The 17,908-nt window shown below is 40.2% G+C and overlaps 1 long non-coding RNA gene across 1 annotated transcript; it reads left to right on the top strand.

Annotated features, from left to right (window-relative positions):
* Positions 1–3,604: 3,604 nt before the first annotated feature.
* On the top strand, positions 3,605–15,606 carry LOC138739823 (uncharacterized). The gene is made up of 4 exons (XR_011342459.1): positions 3,605–3,753; positions 7,933–8,070; positions 8,931–9,001; positions 15,443–15,606. It is a non-coding gene; the product is annotated as an uncharacterized lncRNA (long non-coding RNA).
* The last annotated feature ends 2,302 nt before the right edge of the window (positions 15,607–17,908 follow it).

Below are 17,908 nucleotides of genomic sequence, written 5' to 3'. Positions count from 1 at the left end.
AAGCCAGACACCAGGCAAATGAAACAGATACTATGAGAAATGTCACAGTAGGAGATTACCAAAGGAACAGAGAAAAACATTCAAGGGTATTTGTAAAGACTCTAAAAAGTGAAACATCCTTGTCAACTTGGGGAGAAAAGAGGAGCATCTTCATGGCCCTGTGAATCAGGTTCATTTTAAAGGAGCACACCCAAGTCCAGCAAAAATGGTAGAAGGTGTTCACCATCTCCAGGTCACCATCCACCCCCTGCGCATGTGGCAGAGCCTCTAGTCTCGGGGGTGGCCAAATGACAGCTTGCGAACCACATGTGGCTTTCTGACATATTTTATGCATGTTGTAATAGTCAATACCATGTAAAAGTCGACCCCCCACATATTTTTGGCCCCAGCCACCCCCACATCTGAGCTCCCGATGCCCCAACTGCTTTCTCTCACCTAGATCCTGGCTGCCTACCCACTGGAGCTTCTGATGCTGTGACCGCAGACTGTCACTTAGGCCCCAGCAGCTTGCCCACTGGAGCTCCCGACCCCCTGACTCTTGTCTAGGCCCAGGCCACCCATCCATCGAAGCTCTAGATGCCCAAACCGCGGACTCTGCCTAGTGTCCATCCGAGCTCTTGATGCCCTGACCCTAGACTTTTTTCCAGGCCCTAGCTGCCCACCCATCTATTACAAGCTCCTGAAGTATCGAATGCAGACTTCCACCTGGTCCTGGCTGCTCGCCCACCTATTTGAGCTTCCGACACCTTGAGCACAGACTTACCATCTGGTCCCGGCTGCCAGCTCCACCCATCCAAGCTCCCAAGCCCGCCAAAAGCAACTTACCATACAGTCCCAGCCATCTGCCAGATTATCTGAGCTCCCGACACCCTGAATGCAGACTTGCCACCCAGTCCCGGCTGCCCATCGAAGCTCTTGATGCCCCGATCGACACAGGTATTTACCACGGTCCACAAATTTGACTGTTACATGCATATATGTATTTTTGATTTCTCAAACTAATACAAATTAGCAGTTTTTACTACATACATAAATAAATATTGTGTTCATGTAATATCCATATAAAACAAAATGTGCATGTAAGAGTAAAAACATGTATCTAATACTTTGCATGTCTTGCAGCTCTCAGACATCGCAAACTTGCATTAAACAAGTTTGACCACCTCTGCATCAGTTATTCATCAGCAGCATTAAACCTGCAGAACTTGTGGAAGAGAGTTTTCTTCAATCCAGATGAACATCTTCAATCCAGATGAACGTCTTCAATCCAGATGAACGTCTTCAATCCAAATGAACGTCTTCAATCCAGATGAACGTCTTCAATCCAGATGAATGTCTTCAATCCAGATGAACGTCTTCAATCCAGACGAACGTCTTCATTCCAGACGAACGTCTTCAATCCAGACGAACGTCTTCAATCCAGACGAACGTCTTCAATCCAGACGAACGTCTTCAATCCAGATGAATGTCTTCATCACAAGGTCCAGGATATTAGTTGGATCTGAATTGGCCTCACACAGTGGAGCTATGTTCTTTGCATGAATCAATCATGTAATCGAAATCAGGTCAGGAATTACCAATGATATCTGAGGTGGTGGGGTGGGCTTGATAGTAATGGGGTAAAGTCAGAGTTTGGCAAGCGTCATAGGCAGTCAGTGGTCTAGGAGGAAGGTAGTTGATAAATCTCGTATACTTTGTGTGATTTTTATGGTGGGCAGATGATGATCCTTTTTGTAGGAAGAACATCTGCTGTGGATGTCAAGGCCCCTCCAATTGTTAGCACCTCAGATATATGGAAGGACCAGAGAGAAAATGGTGAGCAGTGTAACTTGCATTAAGTTCTTGCTTTTCAGTTGGTGTTTGGCTTTTAATTAAAACTGGATTGAATAGCCCCTGAAGTGTAGGGTCAGACAGTGGTATGCAAACCTTGTATCGAGAGTTATATTATATTTGTCCTTCATTTGTTCAAAAGATAATAATTTATTTCCCGAAAAACAATTTTCTAGTCTTTTGATCCCTTTTCTCTCCCATTCTCTGAAGGAAAGGTTATTTATTGTGAAAGGGATTAATTGATTTTGTGTCAATATTAATTTTGGTAGTTGATAATTTATTTTATTCCTTTCTACGTGAATCTTCTTCCAAATGTTGAGGAGATTTTGAGCACTAATTTGAGAGAGTGAATGGTGGGCAGTCATTTTGCTGCTCATTCCACTTTACTCCTGCTCTCCTTATCAATTTGTCATTGAGATACTTTGTGGCTTTAATGAGAGATCTAAGGTAGAATTACATCAATGTAATGTTTTTTTTAATTTGATTATTGCATCACATACAAGGTCTGGCTTTATTTTTGTAGAGCTATTTGATGTTAATGAGGAGAAATTTCTTCAGCCAGAGGTTTGTGAATCAATGCAATTTGTTGCCAGGGATGGCAGTGGAGAACAAGTCATTGGGTATGTTTAAAGCAGAGGTTAATGAATTCTTGATTTATATGGGTGGCAAAGGTTATGGCGAGTAGGCAGGAGAATGGGAAAAATACATCAGTCCTGATTTGAGTGGCGGAACAGACTTAATGGGCTGAGTGGCCTAATTCTGCTCCAAGGTGTTATGGACTTTATTTATCAAATGATTAATTTGCTGCAATGATTAGGGATGCCCTGGCTTATGATATTTTAGTTATTTCAGTCTAGCGTCAATATCATGGACTTAACCAGGTAAATAGAATTATTCGCACAAGGCATTTTATAGAATAATTATTTACTTCCCTTGTTTGAGTTAAAATACCTCACTATATGCAGGGGTGTGCAATCATTTTGCACTCTCTTCATTTCTCTTCAAAGCATTATTGCATTTTTTTCTGTTTGAGTCATTTTAAATGCATTTCTAATCCTGCTTTTAGATTGCAATTAAATAATTTGTTTTTATTAACTACAGTAAAATATGAGATGATTAGTATTAATCCTGACAGAATCAGCTTTGTAGATTTAAGTGGAGAAGTAAAAAGCTACAATAAAAGCAAAATGCTGGAAACAGTGGATTGAGCAGCATCTGCAGCAAAAAGGAAAATTATTTCCAGTGTAAGGCCCATCATGTTGTATCCTGAGAGTTTTACCTTTTTAAGACCCATAAAGTGGGCATTTCCCTCGGGGTCCTGAATTTGTTGGTATTAGGAATCAGTTGTATTGAGCCAGGTGACCCCGAGACAGGAAGAAATGGAAAATGGGAATTACCCAGGCTGAATCTATGCAAAAGCAAATTTACATTTCTCCTGTGTCAAAAATAAGAGGAACCAGCATTTGTAATCCTTTATTTGTAGATTATCAATCAACTCCGTTTCAGACCATGATTTCCAATTAGTGTCTTGTACATCGTAGGATCCTGGTAACATTTTAAATGGATCCATCCATTGTCCTTAGAAGATGTTCTAGCTGGCAAGTATTCAGATAACATTAGCCTGTGACAAGAATGTAACATAAACAACAAACTAAATGCTGTGATGTAAAGGAAAATCTGCTGTAGTTGCATCTCATTAGTGTGGATGGCACATTGTGTGATTCAGTCCTGATTCTGATGTCATCTGTGTTGCTATGGTTACAGGGTAGGCTGATCCATCAGAGAGAACTGTTGGAAGTCGAGCAGCAATTCTACCACTGACTGACTCTGGGCAAAAATGACCACCACTACAGGAAGGGAAAAGGCTCTCTGGAGATAAAAGATTCTGACCTTGTCTATTTTCTGATTATGCCATATTTGAAGGTGCAGAACTCTTTGTAGTGTATCATAATCAGTCTGAATTTTCATAGCCACCATACCTATTTTGTGTTATAATAATTGTTTATATTTGGAAAATAACAGTAAATGCCTTTAAAGGAGCAAATTTAACCATGTTTGCTTTGTGTTTACTTTTAAAAAATATTTTATTTAATATAAAGCCACTAGCAAAACATGCCACAATATTTCAACCTTCTTTGTGCTTTTTAACAAAATGCAGAACAAACTCTGTTTGCAATTTTATTTGTAGACCAACCTGAAGAGAAGGGAATCAAAGTGACAAATCATTCCTCGGGGATTGGGAATGGTGTGAATGTTGCTCTTAGGCCAAAAAAAAAGAGGTTTCAGCCTCTTCTGCTTTAATATCTAACCCTTCATCTAAACTAAGTTCCTGCCTTGTCTTTCAACAACTTCTTCCATATTAAAGCAGTAGCCTCTAGCCACCTGATTTTGTACTCGTGCCTATGGCCAGCTGCTGCTTCACTCAGTTTTGGTTTAACAGAGTTCCAAATTCCTCTCTGCCAAAGGGGATAGTTTAGTGCAGCCATTTGCCTTGTTTTCACCTCACAAATTTTTAAAAAAAATGTATTTTGTGTAGTTGGTAGGAGAGAAGTATGGAAGAAACCAAAACTTGACTGCTTCACAGGGAAAACAGCCTTTAAATTTTGAATGGAGTCCTGGGATGGGGGTGGGGGTGATGTTGGAGGAGTGATGGAATAGCTGAAAAAGGTTGAGTATGATTAGTTTCATGTCAGCTGACGCTTCTGCCTAACCAGGGTTACATGGAGTTAAAATCAGGATTTTACTCAATTTCATTAAATGTTGCGGCACTGTGCATTTCCATAGTCAGGTTAACCCCCACATTCTAGTTGTTTGGGTGGTGGAAATTCACCCGTTAAGAAATTCAAAAATCATGACCCAAAAAATTGAGATGCAGAATAAATTTCACTCTTGCGGAAAGAAAGGCGAATAATTTTTTTTTCCAACTTGCATTCCTTGAAGCATGTGCAGATGACATGGCTTTGTGTTATATAAAATTGCAATAAAGATTGTTTTCTAAGAATACAACCACTGTTGCCTGAGCTAGGTCAACCAATGTCTCCTTTGGCTGCTTGTTGCTTCTTTAACAACCAAGGAAGTATGAGCTCCCTTTCAAACCCTTGAGGAATCAATCATCAGAAATTTGGTGTCTAACTTCTCCAATGTCAATAACTTCCATCCATTATGTGCATTTTTAAACAACAATGACGTATATATGAAAACTTTATTTTGTTTTCTCTGGAGTGTTAGAGGCTGAGGGGTGAAGTAATAGTACATAAAATTATGAATGGCATGGGTAGGGTAGATGGTCTTTTTCCAATGGTGGAGTTGTCAAATACCAGAAGGCATACATTCAAAGAATACTTGTGAGGCAAGGTCTTTTACACAGAGAGTGGTAGTTGCCTCATAGGAAGTGCTGCTATAGGAAGTGGTGGAAGCCGTCCATACCAATGCTAAAGAGGCATTTATATTGACACATAAACAGGCAGGGAATAGACAATAGAGACCACATGAAGGCAGATGGAATTAGTTAGATTGCAACATGGTTGGTGCATAAATCGTAGGCTGAAGAACCTGTTCCTGAGCAGTAGTTTTATGCTCATTGTTGTCTGGTGAAATGCCTTGGCTGGCTGCCAGCTGAAATTTAGCATCCTTTTAGCTTGTAGTGGAAGGAATCTTGTAATAGCATAATGCTATAATGGTTATCATGCACACCAATTATATAATCATCTTTACAAGAAAAAAATTATCCAGTGTTTTTTTTCCAGAGATCAGCAGTTGTCAAAGGTTTATTATTTTCTCCTGTACCATGTGCCAAATTTACAAAGGAGTGAAACAATCAATAAGATCTGCTTTTAAGATGTTACATAGATGAGCACTTAATTACATCAGCATGAGTGCTGCATTGTCCTTTTTTGTTTTTAATGTGGTTCAGAAGGAGCTCTGTGTCAATGGTTTGTGTTAAAGTCTGTGGGATGGTTGCAGAGAAATAGCCTGCTGATCACATGTTGTGCCCTGTGAATCCAAATTAAAAATCATCTGCCAGTTATGAGGTGATTCACTCACAAATTTTCATGAAGCATGTCTTTTTTTCCTCCTGAATAGTAGTGTCACAACAGCTGATATTTCTCATTAACAACTTGGAACCTCCTTAATGCAAGAGTTTGGATAGAGAAGAATTTGTTGGGAATGATCAAAAAGCATTCCTGACATCGTGCATGGATAAGCTAATTACAGGAGAAACTATCCTGGATCTAGTTCTTGACCATGAACCTGATCAGGTGGCTCATCAACAGACGCACCTTAGAAATACAGGTAGTAGTAAAACACGAAGGTCTGCAGACACCGTGATTGAAGTAAAAATGCAATGGTGGAGAAACTCAGCAGGTCAAAGATACCTTGATGAAGGGCTCAAGCCCAAAATGTTGATTATGTTAAAGTACACTGTTTGATCTGCAGAGTTTCTCGAGCATTGTGTTTTTACCTTGGAGATGGTGACCACCACTCCCTAACCTTTAGTGATGCCATGGCAATGGGGAATGGATTATAACAGAGGTATAAGGCAGGAACTTGGGAGCCTTAATTGGGAGCTATTGCTGTCAAGTAAAATACACAACAGAAATGTGGAGCTTGTTTACGAACCACTCGCATGGGGTTACGGATAGTTTTTCTCCCACTGAAATAAGGAAAGAATGGAAGGGTAAAGGAGCCGTGGGTTGACAAGAGGTGGAATATTTAATCGAAGAAGAAGTGAACGTATGTAAGGATTAGGAAGCAAAAAAGCAGGCAGAGATCTCGAGATAAAAGTCATCTTGAGAATTATGAAGTTGTCAGATAGGAACAAGGGACTGTGGAGAGATAGAAGCGGGCCTTGGCAAGTACAATTAAACAAACCCCAAAGGCATTCTACATGTACGTGAAGAACAGGAGAATGACTAGAGTGAGGATAGGACTGCTCAAGGACAAAGGAGGAAACATGGTTTAAATCCTCCAATACAGACCCCTTGACAAATGTGAGGTCAGTGTACAACAGGCTAATCTGTGGGAGAATGTTGAGGTTAAGAAAGAGGTAATGCCAGAGCTTCTGAAAAACATCAGGATAGATAAGTCCCTGGGGGCAAATGAGATATACCCCAGGTTACTAAGGAAATAAGGGAAGAGATTGTTGGAGTGTTACAATGTATCCTTGTTTTGACTTTGATACATACTTGACCACCATTGCATAAGACCAGATAAAATAATTATTTTTTCACCTATGTTAGTTCATACCATTGCTTCCTGATAGATTTGTGCAACCAACCTCATTGAAGTTCTCAAAAATTTTGTCTATTTAACCCACCTGAATAATTGGGCTCTTCATTGCATTTTCAAGTTATAATACTTGTAAATGGTGATTATGAGCGAAACAACATAGTAAAGGGAATGCATTGCAAAAAAATTATATTATTAAGTTGGTTTGGTGGTGGAGGGGGCATGTAATTTTCACAAATTTTACAATTGTTTTCAGCAAAATTTCTTGCAGAAGGCTTTAATCATTCAGGGTTGGTAAAATGGCTATCCACTTTGGAAGGAAAAATGGAAGATCAGAATATTATTTAAATGGCAAGTGATTGCAGCATGCTGACATGCAGAAGCACTTGGGAGTGCTTGTGCATGAATTACCAAAGGTTGATAGCAGGCTATCAAGAAAGTAAATGGAATGTTGGCCTTCATTGCTAAAGGAATTGAATTTCAGAGCAGGGAGGTTATTATGTAACTGTACAAGGTACTGGTGAAACCACATCTGGAGTACTGCGTGCAGTTCTAGTCCCCTTCTTGAGCAAGGATGAACTGGTTTTGGAAGCAGTGCAAAGGAGGTTCACCGGGTTAATTCCAGAGATAAGAAGATTCGCCTATGAGGAGAGATTGAGTTGTCTGGCCCTGCACTCACTGGAATTTAGAAGAATGAGAGATCATCTTATAGAAACATATATAAACTTCTGAAAGACATAGATAAGATTTAGATAGGTAAGTTATTTAAAGTAAAAACAGAAAGCTGGAGAAACTCAACAGATCAAACATGTCATTTATATAGCAAAGGTAAAAATACATAACTGACTTCAGGCTTGTTGTTTTCATTGGTAGGGGGAAGATCGGAACTAGAGTACATAGCATCAAGATTCAAGGTAGTGGAATTTGGAAGGAGATGAGGAGGAACTGCTTTTCCCAGAGGTGGTGAATCTGTGGAATTCACTACCCATTGAAGCAATGGAGTCTAACTCAGTAAGTATATTTAAGTCAAACGTTGGGTAGATCTTTACAAAGTAAGGGAATTAAGGGATATGGGGAAAAGGAAGATAGGTGGAGATAAGCCTATCATCAGCTCAGCCATGTTCTAATTGAATGGCGCAGCAGGTTTTATGGGCCAGATGGTCTACACTTGCTCCTATCTCTAATGTTCTTACGTTCTTATTCTGCCCTCTAAATTGCTGAATGGAATGAAACCCATTGCTGAAATGTTCCTTCTTTTTGATACATTGGAGGCAATATCAGTGCTGCCTCCCTAGATGTCACATTTTATTTTACTGCCATGATTTGTTACACCCAGAAGCCTCCCAGTTGAATGTTTCAGGTTAGAATGTGTGATCTGATGGCAGCATATGAATCTCAGTGCCTTGCACTGTTGCATCATAATCTTGCAGTGGACATTCTGTCTACTAAAGGGCAGCTAACATTCCACTCATAGCAAACCCCCATTCCTTATTTCCATACTGCTTCCCAGGTGTCCATGGCAACTTCAGCCAAGACTGTTCACTGTGCTCCACTTGTGCACTTAACTGACCATATGAACAAATAGGTTAAGGGACATTTTCAAGCTGAATGAAAAGCCGAGTGGAATCTTGAGTCAGTAGACTGTTATAAAAATAGTAAAATAGGATGAAAGGGAAGTAATGAGAGAAACATAAAGAACATCAAAAGCACCTTGGAGGGTTTAGCAAAGTTGACAACAAAAGATTCAATAAATACTTTAAAAGTGAATAATAACTGGGAACTGAGCTGACTAAACATAGGTGCACAAACTTATAATTAATAAGAAATAATGGTTTAGGAAACTTGTTAAATCAGTATTTCCTTCTTTGTAGGTTGCCAAGGCATGGAGAATGATGACAAAATATTGGAGCTATAAGAGATCTTGAAAATGTCAAGAGAAAAAGTAAGGTTAATTCAGTCCAAGTAAAAATATTGTGATTGAGGTAATTTTGGAAATTCACAAAGTATCCAGGAACTGTTGTTTCTCTGCAGGTATTAAAGAAAGACAATGAACTTGTCATGCATTGGCTGTAATATTTAAAAATCCTTAGTAGAAACTGAACATGTGGCTGATAAAACGTTGATTTTAGAGGCCAAAGTGGCGATTAAATTTGGGTGTTTAAGTATAGAGCCATAGAGTTATGTAGCACCAAAGCAGGCCCTGCAGTCCAACTTGTTCATTCCAGCAGAATTGTCTTCATTTAACTGTCTTTAGTCCACATCCCTCGAAACCACACATGTCAAACTCTGGCCCCGCAAGATCATTTCAAAAATGTATTAGAGGTGGCCCGCCCTGCAGCGAGAGCCGATGCTGTTTTTTGGTAATGTCACCCCCACCATCCTCCCACTTCATTGCACATCCTTCCCCACCCCCTAACTATCCCCTCCCCCCTAAAACCACCCCCCTTAAAAGATGGCCAGAATATTCTCAAAAAGGAATCCAGAATGGTAAAGTTCCACAAACCTTCTGCTGGGAATCCTAACAACACCCGGGCATCAGATCCACGGGACGCGGAAGGAGCAAGAGTGTTGCAGGTTGACCGTGCAAACTTTGAGAACGGGGAAAACAAAATTGTAACACGAGAAGTCTGTCGATGTCATCAGCCGGCAAGCCAGTTGGAATGCTCCCCGCACAACCAGTCACTTCTCCCACCTGTCGAGCGGTGTGGCGGATTGGCGAGCGCCTGTGATTTCCTGTCGGCGTGACGGACATGGCAGGCTGTGCACGGCCCCCGCTGTTCCGCAAAGGCTGATCGGCAGCGCGCTGGGCCTGAGTGGGTGGGTAAGCAGGGGTGGGCAGAGGGTGTAGCTGAGGAGTAATGGGCAGGGGAAGTTATGGTGGTGCAAGGGGCAGTTAGAGGGAGGGATGAGTAGAAGGAGGGGTGGATAGGGAAGAGGTAAAAGGGGAGGGGCAGGGCGAGTAGGGGAGGGGTGATTAGAGGGTGAGAGACGGGTAGAGGGAGGAACAGGTTGAGGGGAGAGGCAGTAGAGGGGCGTGTATAGAATGGGATGGGTAGAGGCAGAGCGAGTGGAGTGAGGGGTGAGTAGAGGTTGGGTAAAGGACAGGTCAGGTAGAGGGATGGTGGGTCGAGGGTGAATAGAGGCCTAGAGCCTGAGGAGTGAGCAGGAAATGCTGAGTCCTGATGCAGGCCAAAATGGACACAGCCTGTGAATGCTGACTACATCTCCACAGGGACCAAATATGTTTCCCTCAGGTTAAGCAAAGGTTGAGCTACCTACTCCTGACCTGTAACATTATCCTCCTAAAGTTATATCCTAAAGTTTAACATTACATATGATGAAAGAAGAGAAAACATGCAGATGTTGTTGAAAATTTTCAATAAACATTTAGTTCGGCCCTCGACTTAGTCCAAGTTTTTAATTTTGGCCCTTCGTGAATTTGAGTTTGACACCCCTGCTCTAAACCATTCCTATGCACATGAGTCCCTGCCTCAACCACTTGCATCACAGCTCATTCTACATTCCTACCACCCACTGAGTGCCCCTTTTTAAATCTTACCCACTTGCCTTATTTTTTAGGCTCCTCTGCCCTACCCTGGGAAAAACACAATGTCTATTTACCTTATCTAAACTCCTCATGATTTTATAAACCACTATGTCTCCCTCATCCCTCAGCCTCCTACCCTCAAGGAGAAAAGTTTCAGTTTATCCAGCTTCTCCTTATCACTGAAATTCACCACTCCTGATAATCTTCCCATGAAACTTTTCTGCTGCCTTTTCAAGTCATTGACATTGATCTTATTGCTGAGCAACTAGAACTGTGCACAATACTCCAAATGTGGTGCCATCAATGCCTTGCACAGCTGTAACGTGATGTCCCAACTTCTGGACTCCATGCCCTGACCAATGAAGACCTATGCCAAATGATTTCTTCACAACCCTGTCTAACTTCCATGAACTACAATACCCTCCAGAATGTTGGGGACACTTTTTTTTTCTTTATTTGCCACAGATTTAAAATTGCAATCAAGTAATTCACATGTAATTAAAGTGCACACTCCAGATTTTATTCAAGATTATTTCTATACATTTTGGTTTAACCATGTAGAAATTGCAGCACTTTTTATACAGTATATAGTCTCCTCATTTCAGGGAACCATAATATTTGGGACATTTGACTTCACAGATGTGTCTGAATACTTAGGCATATTCAATTGCTTCATTGGTGCAGGTGTGTAAGAGAGCTTGGTTTGGTTCTAAGCTTTAGATCGCTTTTGGAGTTGCCATTTTTCAGCATGAGGACCAGAGTTGTTCCAATGAAAGTCAAAAGAAACCATTATGAGGCTGAAAAACAAGAGTGAAACAGTTTGAGACATCATCCAAAGAAGTATTTAAAAGAGCCTACATAATTCTGGAGAAAGGTCCTGTGGACAGATGAGACCAAGAAGAACCTGTGTCAGAGTAATGACAAGAGAAAAGTGTGGAGGGGTAAAGGAACTGCCCAAGATCCAGAGCATATCAACTTTGCCATCTTGCAGTGTAGCCTCTGTATTTCTCTTCATGAAGTCTTCTGCAGCCAGTAGTCATTGTCATATCCACACCTGCCTCCTGAAGAATATTTCTGATCCATCAGACATACATTTGGAGATTTTTCTTCATTATGATGAGAATTCTTCTTTCAAGGAGCCTTCCTTGGAATACCAGTCCCTTTGTGATTTCTGAGTTCACCAGTACACCCTTCCTTCTTAATGATGTTCCAAACAGTTGATTTTGGTAATCCTAAGGTTTGAGTGATGTCTCTTAATGTTCTTGTTTTTCAGTTTCATAATAACTTCTTTGACTTTCACTGACACAACTGTGATCTCATGTTGAAAAATGGAAACTACAGACTCCAAAGGTGATCAAAAGGTTAGAAACAAGCCTAGCTCTCTTGTACCAGCACCAATTAAGCAATTAAATATACCTGAGTAATCACAAACTCCTGTGAAGTGAAGCCCAATGTCCCAAATATTATGATGCCCTGAAATGAGGGGACTATGTATTAAAACTGTTGTAATTTCTACATGGTCATACCAAAATGTCTACAAATAACCTTGAATAAAATATGGAATGTGAATTTTAATTACATTTGAATTGTTTGATTACATATTGAAAACTGTGGAGGACAGGGGCAAATAAAGGAGAAAAAAACGTGTTTTTGTCCTAAACGTTATGGAGGGAATTGTATGTACCTCTGTTCTGAAGTCTCTCTGATCCACAATACTCTTCTGTGTCCTACCATGACTTTGCAAAACCTGCCCTGGTTTAACCTAGCAAAGTCCATCATCTTGCATTTGTATGAGTGAAATTCCATCTGCCATTTCTTGGTTTATTTTCCCTGTTCATCTAGGTTCTGTTGTAATCTCAGATTACTTCTTCACTGTCCTCTATCCCACCAACTTTGCTGTCATCCATAAACTTGCTAACCATGCTTAGTGCTTTGTCATCCAAATCTTTAATATAGATGACAAACAACAGTGTTACTAAGCACTGATCTCTGCATTACACCAATGGCCATAGGCCTCCAATCTGAACAACAACCCTCTATTAATACCGACTAACTCCTACCATAAAGCCATTTCTGTAACCAGTTCACCTTGGATCACATGTGACATGACCTTCTAGACTAGTTTTACATGATGGACCTTATCAAAGACCTTTCTAAAGTCAATATTTGTGGTCACCTCTTTTAAAATAAACCTAGGGCATGTATTTGGTGTAGTCAAGGAAACAATTTCTCTGATTCGCAAGACATAATCATAAAATTATCATTTGCCTATTTGAGAGGGAGGTAAAATGCAATTTTCAACAAAAATGATCTAGGGCTCAAACAGTTAATAAAGGGTTCATATTGGACATTGCTGACTCAAGGTGTTAAGAGATGTTGAGAATTATAAATAAATCGAGGAGGTACAAATCTATCATAATCTCAGTGAATAAATAGTAAAAGTTTCGTCTGTTCCCCTTCCAATATCCTGTTGAGACATTGTGGTAAAAAAAGTGTATACATGGCAGATCAATTTCTTTGCATTATGTGTGAGGTGATATATATTGGTAAGAAATAGGGAGAGGCAGTTTAAGAAAATAGTCACTTTTATTGAGCGTGCAAGAACTAAGATACTCAAGAATGTAAATAAATCTTTGAAGATGTTAGGACAAGTATAAGAAAGTCTGGGCTTTTTAAATAGAGGTATGTGGCGCAAAAGCCAGAAATCCTGCTGAACACAAGTTTGACCTGAGATAGAACTTTTACTAGTCTCAGAAAAAATGAATACTTTGGAGAGGGGATAAATGAGATTTGCTAGGGTGGTTCCAGGCATGGATGATTATAATTGTATGGTTGACTGGAGGAGCTGAAGCTGCTCTGTTTGAGACACGGAAAATAAATACAGTTTTTAAAATAATGAAGCGTAAAAGCAGGTGGAAAGGGATTATCTTCATTTGCTAAAGGGTTAATAAACAGAGATCACAGAGTTAAAGCAACTGACAGAAGATCTCCCTCAGTACCAGAGCCCCACACAGAGCTATGTACTTAGCCCCTTGCTCTACTCACTTAACACATTTGTCTGTGTGGCTCTGTATGACAACAACACCATCTACAAACTTGCTGATGATCCCATGGTAGTGGGTGGTATAAAAAGGGGCAATGAGTCACCAGACAGGAGGGAGATTGAAAACCTAGCTGAATGGTGTATTAACTTCAAACCTTGGACTCAATGCCACCAAAACCAAAGAGCTGATTGTGGACTTTAGAAAGGGAAAACCAGAGGTAGACGATCCAGTGATTATTGAGGAATTAGAGGTGGAGAGGGTGAGCAAATTTAAATTCTTGGGAGTCTCAATCTTGGAGTACCTTTCCTCAGTTCAACACACTAATATCATTGTGAAGAAAGCATGTCAACGCCTCCACTTCCTCAGGAGTTTGCGGAGGTTTGGTATGACCTTGAAAAGCTTGCCAAATTTCCACAGCTGTGTAGTGGAAAATGTGCTGACCAGCTGCATCACAGTCTGGTTTGCAGCCACTAAACCTCTCAGTGGAAAGCACTGGAAAAGGTAGTGGACTCAGCCTAGTACATCACTAGAAAAGCTCTCCTCACCATCGATAAAATCTACATTGATAACTGCCATTGGAGAGCAGCAGCAATCATCAAGGGTGTACACCACCCAGGACATGCTTCATTCTTATTGATGTCATCAGGAAGAGGTATAGGTGACACAAGACTTGGCTACCAGGTTCAGGAGCTACTGCTCTACCAAAACAAACTCAATCAGAAACTCGTTTAAAGACTCTTCCTTAATACATTTTTTATTACTGAACATTTTCTTCTTTGTTTACCTTTCTCTCTTGTCTACTTCTCAAGAGTAGAGATTTTTGCACTACCGATAAATAGAAATTTTGCCTGGCACACAGGAAAAAGAATCTCAGGGTTATATGTGATGTCATGTCTGTACTCAGACAATAAATCTGAACTTTGAAGGTGGGTGTTATGAGAGAAAGGCATGTTTTAGAGTTATGATTTGAATAGGGTGGTGAATATGGATTCAATTGATGTCCAAAAGAAAATTAGATAACTGCTTAAAGGAGAAGTAACAGGAATATGTAAAAATGAATGGAGAAATTGAATTGAAAAGGTCAACCCAGTCCTGAGGGGATGATTGTCTCTTTTTATGTTGAACTGTTCTAAAATTGTTATATTTCATATTTACAGATTCTATCATGTATTTGAAACTATAGAATAGTTTTGGATTTCAAACATTGTGCACCATCTGTCTGGTTATGTGATACAGAATGCTGCTTTAGTTGAAAATGCAAGGATGTATCAGAAAACAAATGAATTCAGTGGTGTATTACTCTTTTTGTTAATGCAGGGACTATTCATTCTTTGAGAAGCCAGGTCACAGCCAGTTCGGGGTCTATACCTTTCAGAAGAGAAACAAAGCCTTGCCATCTTCCATATTCCTTATTCTGACATTGTCTTGTTAGATCTGACTGTAAAGACTCAAAATAAATTGTTTTGGGAACCTCAGTCTGGTAGTTACCAAGGTAACTGAGCAGAGAACTTAGAGCTCCAGTGACATTAAATATCTCAATTCTGCTTCGAACTTAGTGTCCGTCTTGGATATGTGTAGACCACTTGCCCTTTCAAGATGTCTCTTCTGTACAATAGGATCATAGATATTCTGTTTATAATGTCAACACCATACTCCAACCTAAGCACTTTCCACCTGGGTCTTAAAATATTCAAGGACACTGCTTTTATAGAATTGAGGAATTGAGTTCCAAAGCTTATGACATTGAGAAAAAAGTTGGCTTTATCTCTAACATATATATTCTGCCTCGCAGGAAATGTCCTCTCCCTTACTGTGGTGATTTGGAGTTGGTGATCTTCCTGACCACTTGAGGGTGTCAGAGATGGAATGTCCCACCTTGGGTTAGATGCACAAAATGGATGTGTCCTACAAGTCAAGAGTTAATAATAAAATATAAGTAATACAAAAGAGTCCAAGTTTCTTTATCACAATAGAAGAAACATCACATTGTGCCAAGAATGGAGTATCAGTGGGTATCAGCAGAAGACATAGAAAGTATAAAGCTGCCTGATGTTGAAAATTGGACTGGGAATGTCATCCATGAGTGCAAGGCAAGTTCAACAAAGTATTGAGATGTTGAATAGACACTGCTCACCAAAGGAAAATGAAACATTCAAGAGGTATGTGTTTTGCTCACGCACACAGCTGAAGGCAGTGAGTTTTTATACTTTATTAATGGACTTGAAATTGAAGGCAAGAACATGAAATTTGGGATTGTTGCAAGATTCAATAATCTGTGATCAAATTATGTTTGGAATTATTAACAAGAAAGTGAGAGAAAGGTTGCTATGAGAGACGAAGCTTATTTTAGCTGGCGCTGCGAAGATATTGCCACGCCAGTGAATTAGTTCTGCAACACGTGAAAGAATTCAGTGAGAGTGCAAGGGCCGGTTAAAACAAAGGCATAATCATAGCCACACTGTTTGGACGCACATGTAAACAGCGAGGAAGACATAGGAAACATCAAAAAGATGGAGAGACATTCAATTGTAAACAATGTGGCATTTAAACTGTGTGAAGTTAGCACAAAATATGTACATTCATTACACCATTTGGCCAATACTTCGGTTTAATATCCTTAGCTCCTGAAGTATTCTACAGGACACTGTAGCACATCATAGAAGGCATAAATGGGGTATGTATGTACATGGATGACATGATCCTATGTGGATCCATGAAGGAGCTACACAACGAGAGGCTCATCAAAGTCTACACAAGCATTCAGAAGTGTGGATTAAAGCTAAACAGAGGAAAATGTCACCTTGGTGTGAAGAAAATCACCTTTCTGGGAGATGAGCTGTCAGGGGCAGGTGTGAAACCAGACAAGAGCAAGGTGAAAGCAATTCTAAAGATGCCCAAATCCATGGACATAAAGGGTACATTGAGAGTGCTGGGCATTAACAATTTCATTGGTAAATTCATACCAATCCTGTTTTCAAAAACAATGTTCCTGAGGGAGTTGTTACATGACAAATATGAATTCAAGTGGATGGCCAATCATGGGGAAGAATGGGGATGACTGAAAATCATTCTAACTACAGAACCAGTACTTTTGACATTCTTTGACCCAGAAGGATGAAAATATCTATGTACATTTCAAAAGATGGTGTAATACTTCAGGTTGTGGGAGAAGATTGGAGGCCAGTTGCATATTCATCATGGATGATGATCACATCTGAATGTTGATATGCGCAGATAGAGTAAGAGTGTCTATGGACTCGAGAAATTCCATAGCTATGTGTATGGTTGACCAACATTTGTGGCAGAGACCGACCACAAGCCATTAATAGCCATAATCAAGAAAAGCCTCAGTGAGATGTTGCCACAAATCCAGACTGATGATCAAGTTACAGTGTTATGACTTGGAATTGGTGTACACACGAGGGAAACTTATTGTGCTGGCTCATGCACTGTCCAGGGCAACAATGCAGAGGAAAGCACACAATAAGAGTTCCAAAGAGACAGATGTGAATCTGCATGTGAACTTGATCACTGAATCTCTTCCCGTATCTCACCTGAAATCCAAGCAGATCGCAGCTGAAACCAAAAAGGACAATAGTTCTACAGAAGCTCCTCAAGAATCTGAATGAAGGATGGCCTAGAGGTGAATGTCAGCAATACTACAACACAGAGTTGAGCTGAGTGTTGTCAATGGGCTTCTAAACAGACACACCAGAATTATCATTCCTCATTCACTGCGACAAGAGATGCTGAAAAGGGTGCATGAGGGGAACCTTGGAATGGAAAATGCAAGAGGAGGGCCAGAACTTCTGTTTATTGGCCAGGGATAAATGCTGACATTGGCAGGATGGTTTCAAGCTGTGAGACCTGTCGAACATCATGCAAAGCATCCAAAAGAACCCATGACCATAACTGACTGACCAGAGGAGCCATGGCAGAAATTTGGGACTGATCTGTTATACCTGGATGGAAAGAATTACCTGCTGGTTATTGACTATCTATTGAACTGTCCTGAGATGGCGCTGCTTAACAATGTGTCTGCTGCCTGCGTGATCAGATAAAAGAAGTCTATCATTACAAGATATGGAATTCCTCAAATCGTCTATAATGACAATGGACAGTTGTAGAAAATTCCAGAACTTTGCAGAAGAGTATGATTTTTTTTCCATGTAAATTCAAGTCTTCTGCAACCCCAGTCAAACGGTAAAGCAGAGAAAGGAATTCATGTAGTTAAACAGCTGCTCAAGAAAGCACAAGA

This window comes from Narcine bancroftii, chromosome 7 (assembly GCF_036971445.1).
Source record: "Narcine bancroftii isolate sNarBan1 chromosome 7, sNarBan1.hap1, whole genome shotgun sequence".
Lineage (NCBI taxonomy): Eukaryota > Metazoa > Chordata > Chondrichthyes > Torpediniformes > Narcinidae > Narcine > Narcine bancroftii.
Note: the sequence above shows the minus strand (reverse complement) of the source record. Positions and strands in the feature narration are given on the sequence as shown.